Source organism: Macrobrachium nipponense, chromosome 19, assembly GCF_015104395.2.
Source record: "Macrobrachium nipponense isolate FS-2020 chromosome 19, ASM1510439v2, whole genome shotgun sequence".
NCBI lineage: Eukaryota > Metazoa > Arthropoda > Malacostraca > Decapoda > Palaemonidae > Macrobrachium > Macrobrachium nipponense.
This window is the reverse complement of record NC_061088.1, coordinates 20,530,678-20,546,463: the sequence shown is the minus strand read 5'-3', so window position 1 is coordinate 20,546,463 and position 15,786 is coordinate 20,530,678. Positions and strand designations below refer to the sequence as shown.

At 38.1% G+C, this 15,786-nt stretch overlaps 1 long non-coding RNA gene across 2 annotated transcripts; it reads right to left on the bottom strand.

Moving 5' to 3' along the window:
- Positions 1-2,844: 2,844 nt before the first annotated feature.
- LOC135214747 (uncharacterized) lies at positions 2,845-12,518 on the bottom strand. Of its 2 annotated transcripts, none has more exons than XR_010314458.1 (5): positions 12,388-12,518; positions 12,083-12,239; positions 11,360-11,411; positions 5,475-5,539; positions 2,845-4,212 (listed from the first exon to the last, which is right to left on the bottom strand). It is a non-coding gene; the product is annotated as an uncharacterized LOC135214747 (long non-coding RNA). The 2 variants fall into 2 exon arrangements; XR_010314459.1 differs by having other exon boundaries at positions 2,845-4,133.
- Between the last annotated feature and the right edge of the window lie 3,268 nt (positions 12,519-15,786).

Genomic DNA, 15,786 nt, shown 5'->3' with positions numbered 1-15,786 from the left:
TTTGGTCGTAGAACTGTTTACGAACATAAAACTGTCGTTAACTTCCTTCAAAGATATTCATTTAGGATGCTTTCCCACACGCCACCAAAACTCAATGTAAACGCAATCATAAAAAATGTGGAACTTTGTCATTTCAGCACGTGATGTCAACGACGCTCCCTTGATGCCAAACACTACGTGACTTGTATGTGCACAAAATAAAGAAAGCATGGACAGCAAATCTGATATGACTCCACTGTCTACGTGGGAAATATGGGCAATAAGTGAAACATCGTCACCAGATCATCAAATATTAAGCTAATTTTAGTATGAGAGGGAAAAATATAAACTTGCTGTTACATAAGATGGTATCATTAACCTCCCCCCCTCTCTACAGCATAGATTAAAATTGATATGGACAAAAACAAAAGTAATTCAGAACAGGTATTTATTTAAGTTTCTCTCTGAGTATTTAATATTTTGTGTGGCCTCTATTTGCCTGTACCACAGCCTGCGTTCTTTAGGGGTATGATTTCAGCAAATCGCAAAAAAGCTGAGACTCAAACTCCATTTCCCTGAGCACTTCGGTTACCTCTCTTCACAGGTCGTCGAGGCTTGGTATACCATCATAGTTCACTGTGCACGCTTCAACAAGATCCTTTAAGATATTACCAATGTTTTCACACACATTAAGGTTGGGGGAGCTACCTGGAAATTCACTTGACGAGAAGAAATCGATACCACTGTTTCGAAGCAGTTCCTGTGTCTGAAGAGCCTTGAAACATGGTGCCTTATCATGCAAAAATGTGACTTCTTCAACAGATAACACATTTTCAGGATCTTTGAGGAAAGGAAATACTCCACCAGTAAGCACAGTTTCTCTGAAGTATTCACCATTCCATGACTATCCTTTTTCTTTGATGATTCACATTAACCGTTTGGCTGTGAAACAGAGAAAAATTCCCAAACATTCAGGAAATTTCACAACTTGGTAATAGAGCATGTCATCGCTGATATAATCCAACTTTGCAGCCTAAATGATGTCATTTTTATGATTTGGCTTCCTGACTGTAAATAAAGAATTCATCTGATGCACCAACATAAAGAAAGTCAGCTTCATCCCAATCTTTAAGAAATGAACCACAAAACCATGCACGGTCTTCTGTCTCTTGCTGAGTTATGTTGGGCTTCCTGATAACATGAAATGGCTTGATACCAGCTTTTTTCAACTCACGATATATAGCACTATAACTTCTCTTCTTTCCCATTTTTGTTTCTAGTTCAAGCCCCAACTTACGTAAAGGCTTTCTTGGTCTACCCACTGCCTCAGCTATGATGTCTTTTGACTCCTGAGAAAGGACTTCAGGTCTTCCAAGATTCTCACTCTTTCCGCAATGACAGTCATATGGATTTTTTTTCCAGTTTCTTTTAACAAAGGATTTATTTATTTTAATGTATTTAGCTATCCGGGAACATCAAATGAAGGATGCACCAGCATCCCTGGCCTCTCTGAAGGTTATAGACCGGATTCGGTCAATCCATCTGATTTCCTCTGAGTCGTTAGCCATGGCTGGATCTAACTCCGTTACTCAGTCTGAAAATACAAGAAATGTAAAATGAAAAATAGCTTAATAGAAACTTAAGATAATGTACTTGGAGATAGGCTATAGCAGAAAACTTCATAACTTTCCATTTGTTCTGTGGAGGGGGACCTCTAATTTCTAAACACCCGGTACATGAAATTTGGACAAACTTTCAAGTTAAGGTTAGAATTTGATTTAAAGTATGCATTTCCACGGTACCAGTGACATCCTTTTTTTTTAACCTCTCCTGTAACCTTCTGAAGTTCAGCCAGCCGTTGTTCAAAATCTTGATTGAGTAATCCACCATTATGTTATTATGGATGTTTGTAATGAAAGGAGACAATTATTGTCTTTATAAATGGAGAAATAAATTATTTCTTATTATTGTTAGCCCATGTTGTTTTATTCTAATACACGATGTATAATGATAGAAAAAAAAAATTTTGGGATCCATTTTTACCCAAGAAGGAACCTATAGTCTTGTTATTCATATTTTAATGCAAATAAAAATTGTGATAAAAGGAGGGAATACATTGAGATAAAAGGATTGTTAAAGTTACCTTTATGCATATGATTTTTCTAGTGGTATGTGTAGTTTACCCAGCATGTCGGGCAAAATGCCCCATTTTGACTTTTTATTCAAAGTTAAGGTATGATAGTAGATGTGATACACATTGTAGATTGGCCGTCATATCAGCTTCCGATGACACTCACGAAAATCCCGCTGCAGAAACTATGGCTCCCAGAATGCATTCTTCCTTCAGGGGGACTTTTTACTCCACCTTTACCCTATATACAGAAGTCCCTGTTTTACGGCTGGGGTTCTGTTCCCAGCAGCGTGCCGCATTCCAGAAAACGCTGTAAACCGGAACATCATAATAATAATGGGAATAAACGGCAATTATGGCGCCATAACTGCTCACAGTGCCATAAAATCAAGCTAACGGTGCCATTAGCCAAGCGGCGTATAGTCTGAACGCTGTAACCCAGGCACAGCCTATATGAAGTTCTTGTGTGCTAAAACTCAAATTGAGCAAATAGTGATTTGACTGACTCGACTTGAGCTTTGGATTTGTCTTGGGTGAAACAGTAATTGTACTGTGTCATGTATGCGTAGGATACAGAAAAGAAAGTGTTTATTTGCATTCACTCACAAGAAAAAATATAAGCATAAAGGTAACTTTATAATTCCTTTTATATTAATGTATTTCTACCTTTTATCACAATTTTTATTTGCATATATGGATATAGGTTCCTTCTTGGATAAAAATTAAACCAAACATTGCTGTTTTCTTTTATTATTATAAATCGTGTTAGAATAAAAAAAAAAATACATGGGCTAACGAAAATAAGAAATCATTTATTTTTCCATTTATAAAGACAATAAATGTCTCCTTTCATTACAAACATCCATAATAACATAATGGTGGACTACTTAATCAAGATTTTGAACAACGGCTGGCTGAAGAACAGAAGGTTACAGAAGTTGAAAAAAAAAAAAATGTCACTGGTAAATTGGAAATACATACTTTAAACCAAATTCGAACCTTAACTTGAAAGTTGTCCAAATTTAATGTAGTTAGCCGAGAAGTTGAAAGAACCTTTTAGTAAAATGGTACTCAAACGTGTTCTTCTTTGGATATGAGCTACAATAACCTCGTAAAATTGACATTGCTTGGAATCCAATAACTTGACAAAGATCATAAAAATGTCATTCCTTTCTATCAGAGTTCATGTATAATTTTTAATTCCTGAAAACAGCATCAGATGACTCCAACGTTAAAACGTAATGAATAAGATTATCTCTCGTAGGGAGGTAGTGCATCAATGCACCTCATGAAGTGCACTGTAGGCATTACTTAAGATTCTTTGCAGCATGCCTTCGACCCCCAGCTGCAACCCCTTTCTTTCCTTTTACTGTACCTCCATTCATATTATTTCTTCTATCTTACTTTCCACCCTCTCCTAACAATTGATTCCTAGTGAACTGAGAGGTTTTCCTCCCGTTACACCTTTCAAACCTTTTACTGTCAATTTCCTTTTCAGCGCTGAGTGACCTGAAAGGTCCCAGTACTTGGCCTTTGGCCTAAATTCAATATTCGATTCGGTTCAAGAATAAGATTATCTGCAACTGCTTTCGCATCCATTGATAAGTACATCTTGACTGGTAAACAAACCTCTTTTGCAACAGACCTTTGTGATGGCAAAGACATTTCAGTAACGCCAACTTCCCTAAATGTCTACCACATTCTGTTCTTATTTCCTTAAAGGAGATTACCGGGTTGTAGTAAATGCATCTTATTACTGAATCAATGCCACTTAGAAGATATGAATCAGACAGGTTAATGACACCATCTTATGTAACAGCAAGTTTTTTCCTTCTCATGATAAAATTTACTTTTATTCAATTATTTGATCTTTTAGTGACGACGTTTCACTTATAGCCGCCCAAAGTTCCCGAGCAGACAACGTACCCACATCAACAGATTTGCTATCCGTGTGTCCTTTATTGCATACAAGTACAATTCATGTAGTTTTGGCAGCCAGAGAAAACGTCGTCGACATCAGAGGCTGAAATTACAAATATTTACATTTTTTTCAGATTGCATTTCCACTGAGTTTTCGTCCTATGTAGAAAAGCATCCAGTACCTAAATGATAGAAATTGGAGATGTTTTATGTTTCTGAATAGTTCTAAATACTAACTTAAGAGTTTTAGTAAATTATGCTATCTGAGATAGCGACGATCATTGTAAGTGATTACTTACAGGCAGTCCCTGGTTTACAGCCGGCAGCATGCCGTAGTTCGAAAAATGGTGTAAACTAGAACATCACAATATTAAAATGCCGGAAACCGGAACATCATAACATTAAAATGCCGTAAACCGGAACATCATAATATCAATGGGAATAAATGGCCCTTTCAGCGCCGTACATCGTGTTACAGTGCCATAAAATCAAGTTAACTGAGCCAAGCACTGTAAACTTGGAATGCTGTAACCCAGGGACTGCCTATATATACTTTCATATTGAGGGCTTATGTTCCTATAAACAATGAATTTAAAGAAAATTAGTTAAAAATTATTTTTGGTCAAAATCCTTTGAATATAGTTTAACTCGTCAAGATCAATGCAATGTATACTTTAACCAAATCAGAAGTGAACAAATAAACATCAATAATGTTTGTGAATTTCTGATTGCATCAAATCTCACTTAACAGTAGTTTTATAAAGAGTGTAATTTAATTCATATGACTAGTTTTCTGACAGAAACTACTGTTCACTGGTTCATGTCAACATATATTGGTTTTATGAGAAAATAAAGAATGTACTGAAGAATTTATCAATCTTTTCCACTCTGTTTTTCGGATGTATTGTCCTGCAAAACCGCACATGAAGATTTGTCTTCAACTGAGGCTAAAATCCTCGATCATACGCCGTATGATTTGAGGCAGTTGGACAGTTGTTCCAGCAACAAAATGGACAGTTCTAAATACTGACTATCCAAGTTATACCTAAGTGAAGAATTGTTAACATCAGTTCTTTTTCTTGAACTGTGCATCATGCCCAAAATATCCACTTACAAAATATCTAAAGGCATAAATGTTCCATATTTCTGTAGATTAGTCTTGTGCAAATAAGATAATTACTATAAGAGATGATGTATCTTGGTTTTCCATGGTGTGTGAGTAGAAATTCACTTGACATGACTCGTTGGGGGTAATAATTGAAAGCTTCGAGAGTGAACTTCTATCACGACAAATACACATCTCTCACCTCTTAATGGAATGGCAGATAATCGAACTAGCGGTCAACAAGCTTCAGCTGAAATGGATTTCATTTACACCTTCATAAATATACTGGAAAAGCGGTAGTGGATCTTTGCAGACATTTTAAAAATCCTGAATACTTACTGGAGGAGGCCAAAAGGCTTCAGTCTGCTACGGGAATTTGGCTGTTAACGGGTCACTTCCCTATGCTGAAATGGCAAAACATTGATTGGGATTAACTCCTGTTAAGCGAAACAGCTTCTTAAAGGCTCTATAAATTCATCCTTTTCGATACGTGTGTATAAACAAGTGCAGATTATATTATATATGCATCAAGCTACACATGTCCTTTAACATCCAATTCGTTCTACCTCGGAACTAATATATTTTCATATATGTTTCCCGAAGGGAAATCTTTTAGTTGATTGATAATAATTTCGTCCTCTCGTGATTCGAACCATCGCGCAGAGAAGAAATCAGGCCTTCCCCTATGTGGGCTGGTTCGAATCCACGAGAGGACGAAATTATTACAAACTAAAAAATTCCATTTCTGTTAACATATATGTAAATATATTGATTCCGAGGTAGAGCAAATTAGATATTAAAGGACATTTGTAGCTTAATCAATGTATATGAATTACGATGCTATGATAAAATTTATATATAATATTATAAATATATAATATATAGATATATATATAATAGATTTAAAATATATATATACATATATATATATATATATATATATATATATATATATATAATATATATATATGTTATATAAAAGAGGGCTATAATTAATAATATGTTTAATATACCATTATAATGTGATGTGCTGTGACTTTTTTAGAATGTGCAGACTTATCATTTTTAACTTCCCATAGAGACTGAATCCGGGCGACAACTTAGGAATGCTGATATCTCTTTTTTGGGTGGTATGATGTTAAAGTTCCTTACTTAAGCATATCAGTGTCGTGAGGCTATTGTTCAAGGTGCCTTTGAAAACTGGCTACGACCAGTTACTTCTTGGGGCGTTGACGAAGAGTGTGAATTCATGTGTACGTGTACGAACTATGTCCATTCTTAATGGCATGGTTTAGCCAAGAACTAGGGAGACAGCTACGGGAGAAAAGGCAGAATGCTGGGATAGCTCTGCAAAAATACCAAATTTGTAACTAATTTGTATTTTTCATAACTAACAAACCTTCAGTCTTAACATTAGGATTTACTAGCGCCAAGCTGGAAACCAGTAGAATTAAAAATTACACTTGTGAGATCCAGGGACTATTGGCATCTATACCAGGTCACGGGGCATGTATACCCAGAATGCCCACGGCTACCTGTGACCCACCAGTTATATCTCTAACCCAGTTTAGACTGCTAGAGGGGTGGTTCGAGGTGGGCCTTTACCTGTTAAGACCTCAGGTTTGTTAGTTATGAAAAATACAAATTAGTTACAAATTTGGTATTTGTTCATATACGGAACAAACCTTCGGTCTTAACATTAGGATAGACTTACTTATTGGAGGGAGGTAAGTCTCTACAACTGACTGGGAGTTTGCCACCTTATCCATTTCCGAATATATAGGGAAATTCTAAGAGAATGGACAATGAACCTAGAACCAAAGATATAAGCGGATCTATTGGTTTTCCCCCACTGGGTGTAGATGCCATTTTATTGTTTACTCCTGTCCCTTGCAACTGGATCCACCTTCACCCCTCTTTTCCCTATTATCTAGAGGGGTGTGTTGCTACTGAAAAGTATATCATAACCTAAGATAGCTTCACAGTATGGCTGACCACCTCACCTGCATCTAGTCCGTTCCAGCACATGACGGTACTCTCCTTCATATTGCCCGTAGTTAAAGGAGTAGGAAGAAAGTAGTAAAGAAAAAAGACCAGTCATCCCATTCATTCTACTTTCATACCTTCATCTTAGACTAGACGCAAACTGACCCGCCAGGGGCACTGGATGAGCTATATCACTTGTTGGGCCGCCACCACTGGACCCAAGGAAAAAGTGTCCAAGGATCTATGGGCAACGTCTTTCAAATAAAATGAGGTGAAAGTTGTTTGGCGTTTCCACACACCAGCTTTCAGAATTCTATCCACAGACATGTTCTTCTTAAATGCCAGAGAAGCACTCAAGCCCCTGATGTCATGAGCTCTAGCTCCCACCTGGCTATCTGACCCTCTGTCTTCTGCCATATAAGCATCTCTGATCGTCTCCCTTAGCCAAAACGATATTGTATTCCTGGACACTTCCTTCTTGTTCCGTCCTGTGCTGACGAACAACCTCCGGCACCCCGGCCTGAAGTGCCTTGTTCTCCTTAAGTACTCCTTAGTCAGGGCACAGGAGCATCTCATCTTTGTCATTGTCTACAAAGTCTGCCAAGGAAGGTATGGTAAAGGAGTCGAATCTGCCGTCTACTATTGTTGGGTTTTGGGTCTTGGCCACGAATTCTGGGACAAACTCAAATACCATTGACCTCCAACCTCTCGAGTGCTTTATGAGATATGACAGGCCATGTAGCTCCCCCACCCTTTTGGTTGAAGCCAGGAGGGCCAATAAGAAGACTGTCTTCAGGGTCAGGCTCCTATCCGTGGACTGCCTTAGTGGTTCGTAGGGGGTTTTGCCAGACTACTCGGTACCCTGGTCAGATCCCAATCTGGGGCTTTTAGCTCCTTTGGTGGGCAAGACTGTTCAAAGCTCCTCATCAGCATGGCCAACTCCCATGAAGACGAAATGTCCACTCCTTTCATTCGTAAGACTGAGGCTAGAGCCGCCCTGTACCCCTTCACTGCAGATACAGACATATGCTTTTCTGTTCTGAGATATATCAGAAAGTCTGCTAACTGCTGAATAGTGGTACCGAGTGGAGACAAGTTCCCTCTACGACACCAATCACAGTATGCTGACCACTTTCCTTGGTATACTGTCGCAGATGATTTTCTGATATTTCCTGCCATCTGAGTTGCTGCTTTCTGCGAAAACCCTCTCGCTCGGAGGAGATACTTGACAGTCTCCACCCGTGAAGCGATAGGGACTTCACCGACTGGTGGTACCTCTCCATGTGCGGCTGACACAGTAGGTTGCTCCATGGGGGTAACTCTCTCAGCACGTCTACTAGGAGTTCCAGTAGGTCTGGAAACCACTCTGCTTTCGGGCATAACGGGGCTACCAAGGTCACCTTGAGGTTCTGAGACCACATTACCCTGTTCAGAACCTGACGGATTAGACAAAATGGAGGAAATGCGTACACGTCCAGATTGTCCCAGGGGTGTTGTAGCGCATCTTCTGCTACTGCCTCTGCGTCTGGGACTACTGAACAATACACTTCCAACTTTTTGTTGAACCTGGTTGCGAATAGGTCTATGATCGGTCCTTCCCACAACATGAGAATCCTGTCCACTACCTGTTGGTGCAGGGACCACTTCATTCCCAGAATCTGATCCCTGCAGCTCAACTTGTCGGCCACTATGTTTCTTTTTCCCGGAATATACCTGGCCCTGATGTCTACCAGGTTCTCTACAGCCCACTGATGAAGTTGAACTGTCATCACATGTAACTGCCGAGAAACTAGGCCTCCTTGCTAGTTTATATAAGCTACTACTGTGGTGTTGTCTGACATCAATACCACTGAGTGTCCCTTTACTCTCTCCCTGAATTCCTGTAGAGCTAGAAACGCTGCTTTTAACTCCAGCACATTTATATGGAGTTCTCTGTCCTTGCAACTCCATTTTGCTGACACCATCAACTCCTCCATATGGGCTCCCCAGCCTTCTAGTGACGCATCCGAGAACAGCAAGAGGTCTGGAGAGGATTGTTGAAGGGGGACACCCACTGTCAGATTGTCGTCGTTCACCCACCACAGCAAGTCTTTCCTCACTTCTGCCGACAAGGGAATTTGCTCGTACGGGTGATCTACTATTGGTGACCAAAACTCCTTCATCCTCCATTGTAGGGACCGAAGGTGTAGCCTTCCTTGGAGAGGTACCACCAGTCGGTGAAGTCCCTATCGCTTCACGGGTGGAGACTGTCAAGTATCTCCTCCGAGCGAGAGGGTTTTCGCAGAAAGCAGCAACTCAGATGGCAGGAAATATCAGAAAATCATCTGCGACAGTATACCAAGGAAAGTGGTCAGCATACTGTGATTGGTGTCGTAGAGGGAACTTGTCTCCACTCGGTACCACTATTCAGCAGTTAGCAGACTTTCTGATATATCTCAGAACAGAAAAGCATATGTCTGTATCTGCAGTGAAGGGGTACAGGGCAGCTCTAGCCTCAGTCTTACGAATGAAAGGAGTGGACATTTTGTCTTCATGGGAGTTGGCCATGCTGATGAGGAGCTTTGAACAGTCATTTGTTTCAGTGTTGAAATTCCAGGCTGCAATGGGTGAGTTATTATGCTTTAGCCAAAGGGATGGCTTGTTTTGATATCTTGTAAAGATGTTCTATTTCATTTAATCTTTTGACTTTGTCTTTACAATTGTGTGTGCTCACTAGTGTGTTCTCCTGTCTTTTAAACAGGCGGTTCTAGTGGAGGGGACCAAGTGTCCTAGTGAGGGGACTAAGTGTCCTGTGTGGAGGGAACTATAATATTTTGGAGAAGAGATAATTGGTGTTTGACTAATTACTGATGAAGACTATTATTTCACGGGGGGTTGTCTGTGAGACTTGAACAATTACCATTCTATTAATTTATCCTGTAAGAACCTGAATTATTCAACTAGTACTTTGTTTTGAATAAACGTATATATTTTTGTAGCTCCGACTGATTAGATGACCTGATGGAATGGAGAGAGAGAGAGAGGGGGCTTTTGCCAGTGATTGCTTTGAGAGAGAGAGAGAGAGAGAGAGAGAGAAAGAGAGAGAGAGAGAGAGACCGAGTGTAACCAGTTCGCCTTACACTATGGCCAAACGCATACCAAATATGAAAATAGCCGGGGGCGACGCCCTCGCTGTTAATATATATATTGAGATATTAAAAAGGGTAAAAGGGTTAGCATTGGTGAAAGAATAGATAATTGTATTTTTAGAAGGTCCAGCCATGTGTGGAAAAAATGGTTAATGATAGGTTGGCGGAAGATGCATATAATCCAGAAGTGTTATCAGGACGGAGTGGAAGATCTGGAAAATAAGTTGAATAAATGGTGCAAGTGCGCGAGTGTGTCCAGACACCAACCTACTTATGAACGAGTTGCTTACTGTATTCTTCATGCCTATTCAAGTACAGCATGATATGAAGGTAATTCAGTCTTGAAGGTTTTTTTTTCATACTAAAACACAATTTATGTACTTCATACAGTACTGTATTTTTATAGAATTGGCACGCAGAACAAATTTTGAACTTAATCTGAGTTGTCCGAACAAATATAATTTGCGATCCCGTTTGTTCGTATCTCCGAATGTTTGTAAGATGACACACACACACACACACACACACACACACACACACACACACACATATATATATATATAGATATATATATCTATAGATACTATATATATATATATATATATATATATATATATCTATAGATATATATATCTATATATATATATATATTATATATATATATATATATATATATATATCTATATATTATGTATATATATATATATTATATATATATATATATATATATATATATAGATATATATACTATAGATATCTATTATTAATATATATAGATATATATATATATATATATATATATATATATATATCTCTATAGATATATATATCTACTATATATATATATATATATATATATATATATATAGATATATATATAATCTATAGATATATATATATATATATATATATATATATATAGTATATATATATATATATATAGATAGATATAGATATATATATATATATATATATATATACATAGATGATATATATCTATGATATATATATCTATCTACTATATATATATATCTATATATATATATATAAAATATATATATATATATATATACACACGTATATACACAAAGATCTTCAGTGTTTACTTACGTGGCGTCACAGCAATAGAGATCGGGAGGGATACCACACCAATGGTCACAACCTGAAAGTAAAAAGTATACTATTTTAATTCATTAGCCTTTATATATTATGTAAAGCAAGTAACGCTATAGAAACAAACCCATTGACGATATAGTGTCCGGAATCTCTCTACGGGCTGCTCTGTGAGCAAGAACCCGTGCTGGCATAAGGCCAGCTTAATCTTCAACAACAACCGGAATCTCTTACGGCCTCGCAGTGCTGTAAATTAAATTTCTTAAAAGTAATCCAAAATGCCATTAACTTCCTAAAACAGTTTCCAAAAATGCAAGGGTAATATGTACAGATTTACATACATAAATAAAGCTCTGGCAGTAAATAGTCACAAATTATTGTATGGCTCCGTATATTCTCAAAAGAAAATTATAAACTAGCTAAGTGAACTTTTGTAAAACCAAATTTGAATCGGCAATGGATAGCTGAGTACTATAGAACATAACAAATAAAACAAACCATCAAAATCCATTTACACTTATATACAGCAGCCAAGAAATAATTCAAGAAAATGAATGCACAAGAAGTCAGTCGTGAGAAGAGTAGTAATCCTTGGTTCATGATTCGCTAAATTTGATTTTGGTACAAGTTGCGAAGGCTGTATCACCCTTCTTACTGGCTTTTGCAAAAAACAACGACAATTTAAATGTCGGAATCTAGTCGAATTAGTATTATACTTACGAGTCACCGGATCACAGCACTCCAGATTAGGAGGTTCGCCACACCAGTTGTGACATATTATCTCCGAAGATGTTTGTCGAGCTGTTCGGTAGTGGACTTGGGTGGAAGACAACACGGAACACACCATCATTGCCAATATCAAAAGTCGACAGCTGCCCTGTTTATGAAAATACAAGGTTAAACTTTAAATTTACTTCACCTGTGCGACTGCCAATGTTAATTTATCTGCACGACAATGGTTTAAAAGAGAAGCCCTGTTACTAGAAGCCTAAGAGATGAAATCAAATTCTAAATGAATCCATTACCATTCTGGATGTTCCAAGAGAAAAAGAGTAGAAGCAAAGTCTGCAATCAGTCGGAACCAACGAAGTACCGAGAGCCAAGACGGTTCTCCGAAGACTTGTCCCGGTCTCTTCGATCTACGTTTTATGTAGGCCGAACCTGATCTCATAACCTATTGCACCCCGCATCTAAGCGCGGTGACCATTCACTAACTTACTGATAGAGGAATGATTTAATTTACAGACGCAATTTATCGTAGAACTGCTTCATAAAAACGCATTGTTACATCAGTGAATGCATAATTCTATTCAAGAAATTACTGGCACTTTACTATAGGTGAGCATTGGCATGCTTATAAAATATAAACATGGTAACTAACTTGGCCACCCATCAGAGCTGACTCCCCCCAAACCTTCTCTCTCGCTTTCCCTTCAACTCTAATCAATGCAGTTCCAAACTGAACGTAAACAAAGTTCCACAGTAACTTGGAAACATCCTTATGTCTACATGATATTCAATATAACTAAATTTGGGACCAAACGACTTATTCGAACGATAGCAATAATAAAAACGTGAAAAACTTGTGAAAAAAAATTAACCAAAAATAAATTCCAGATACTATATCTACTGAATAACAACATCGGCTATGCATAATGCAGTCTATACTCTAGCAACCACAACAAAAATAAAAGATAATGTTGTAATCATAGAAATGCATTATTGCATATTTGTGCATAAGCGACTGTGCCCACATTTCTGTATTTACCATATCTTCAAAGCATTTCAGCCTAATAAAATAAGCTGATTATATAATATATATAAAAAAAATAAACTGGACTATAAATTAGCATGTAAATAAACAAAACGAAAAACTAAACATCTCGGCAGTTTGGCAAATAAAATAGAGACAGTTCGTTGCGCACGAAAATTAACTTTCTATAAGAACAATTATTACATACATCATAAGCCAGCACTCGCTGCGTACTTCCTTGTTATTGTAAACACCAGTCGACGAAATTCCCTGGACCTGGTTCCGAGCAAATCGGTTACCACGTTGCGACATCCTTCTATTTTGCCAGAGGCTATATTCTAGGAAAACGCAGACGAGCCGAGCGAGGGAAAAAAATTGCAGTCTACTCGTGGCTTGTGCATTTAGTCTTCCGAGATATTGCAAAAGCAGTGGTATTTTATAACGTCAGCACAGCTCAAGTTCTTTACGTCCCTGAACAAAACAAGCACACGTGATACACACACACACACAGCCACACAGACACACACACGCAACGCACATTCACAAATACTTGACCACAAATATCCTGTAATATCCAGTTCCCTAAACCTTGGCTTAAATATCTGTGAACATACAGCACCCCTCACACCCCCAGCTGAACAGGATTCCTTCGCTCACCACCCATCCCATTGTCCCCCCCCCCCCTCCCCCATCTTTTAGAACCAGTTACGCCCGTCTATTACCATGCCTGAGAAGGATCATATCATGAATCTGACTTCTCTAGCTTTTGAAAAATTTGGGCTATCTGGATGATGCACCGCACTCCTCAAAGTTGAGTTGAATATAGAACGCTGAAATGGAAATTGACAGTAAAAGGTTTGAAAGGTGTAACAGGACAAAAACCTCGCAGTTCTGCTATGAATCAAGTGTTTGGAGAGGGTGGAAAGTAAGATGAAGAGATGAAGAGAGAGAATATGAAAAGAGGTACGGTAAGAGGAAAGAAAGTGTTTGCAGCTAGGGGCCAAAGGCACGATGCAAAGAACCTTAAGTAATGCCTACAGTGCACTGCATGAGGTCCAGTGACAGAACTACCTGCCTACGGGGTGCACTCCTCAGAGCAGTTCCTGATTTATGCATCCCGTAACAAAGTATACTAGTTTACCCATATGGTAAAACTCATTGCAACGAGAGGGTCGAGATGGTAAATACCCCAACACTGGGACATTCAATGCAATAGCTCAGATGACAGTACCTTCATTCTGCAATTTTATGATGGCTTGTGGCAGGGAGGTAGGTACCATGAGCAGAACGATGGTCAGGATAATCGTGGGGTTCTCGCAAGACTATTGTTTTTGCATACAAAAATTAAAAATGTGAATGCACGCTGTGTTGTATTTCACGAGAATTGTTCTCATTAGGGTAGGCTCTGCACCCACTAAAATTACAAGAACAGTCTATAGATTTCCTTTTAATAAATGGCCAAATTCCTCACTTTCCACAGGATGGTAAAGTTTCCTTACTCGATTTGATTTAAATATTATTTGGACATTGCTCTACTTTCACATTTTAGTGTACATGACAGGCTTCAGGATCTCAAAGACACTGTGTGAAGTCACCAATATTGCATTGATCAAGTTTTACCTGTATGGGGTGAGACACGAAATTAGTTTTCTTCGACATACTCTCCATCTGGTCCAAGTTTACATCAATGCCCCTTTTCCAGATTTTGAGGAACATCCTGCTGGTTTTCGTTCTGCTGCTTCTGTCACTACTTTTATGACTAACCGCTGACTTCCTCTTCTCATCAAAAGCTCAGACCATATCAATCTCGGTTAATCTTCCAGCTTCTAAACACACTTCTCTGCAGATTCTTTATTTGTGAGAGCTTTTCAGGATACTCCAGCCAGAAATCACAATTTAAATGCCAGGCAGTTTAAAAATGAAAAATATCCCTGTTCTCTTGTAAGTGACAATATCTTCTTAATTTTGAATATTAAATCCTGAATCCTTTGACTTATCTCTTTTCAAGAAAAATGCACACACCAGGAGGCAGCCTTACCTATTTCGGTTTCTTCACAATAATAATAATAAAAATAAGTGTGTGTTCTGTAAATCACACACCTCCATTCAGTTGTCTGTCAATGAACAAGTTACTCTGCCAAACTTCTAATTAGTACTTATTTTGTCTAACTACGTAACACCTACTTGGATTTAAAAGTCTAGTTACAGAAAATTGTGTGAGTTTAAGAAAAAGGCTTTACTAATTTGAAGGAAGTGAGAAGCTTACTGTTTAAAAGACAGATTGTAAAGGCTAAGAAAAACATGAGTGCTGTTCACAAATTAGAAGGAAAGGAACTCACCACACTGGTTCACTGAAGGCAAAACGCTCTCAGTATGTTTGTTTCTGGCTTTTGCTGCAATATGCCATTACCTATACCAAAAACCCAAGGTTTATCGTAAGTCCTTTAGTACTGATTTTTCTTTTGAGATTGCCCATGTTGACAACAGACTGGCATGCACAGTAGGTACCTGCAGAGAAGATGCTCTAAATAAAAAAATTAGATCTCAATATGGGAATGCAATTTGGATAAGAGACAAGGAGTAAAGTTGTGGAGAGGCTCTATGTCAGTAGTGACAGTATCTCAACGGGTGGCTATATTTTTATCATTAAGTAGTTTAACTAGAAAAGCGA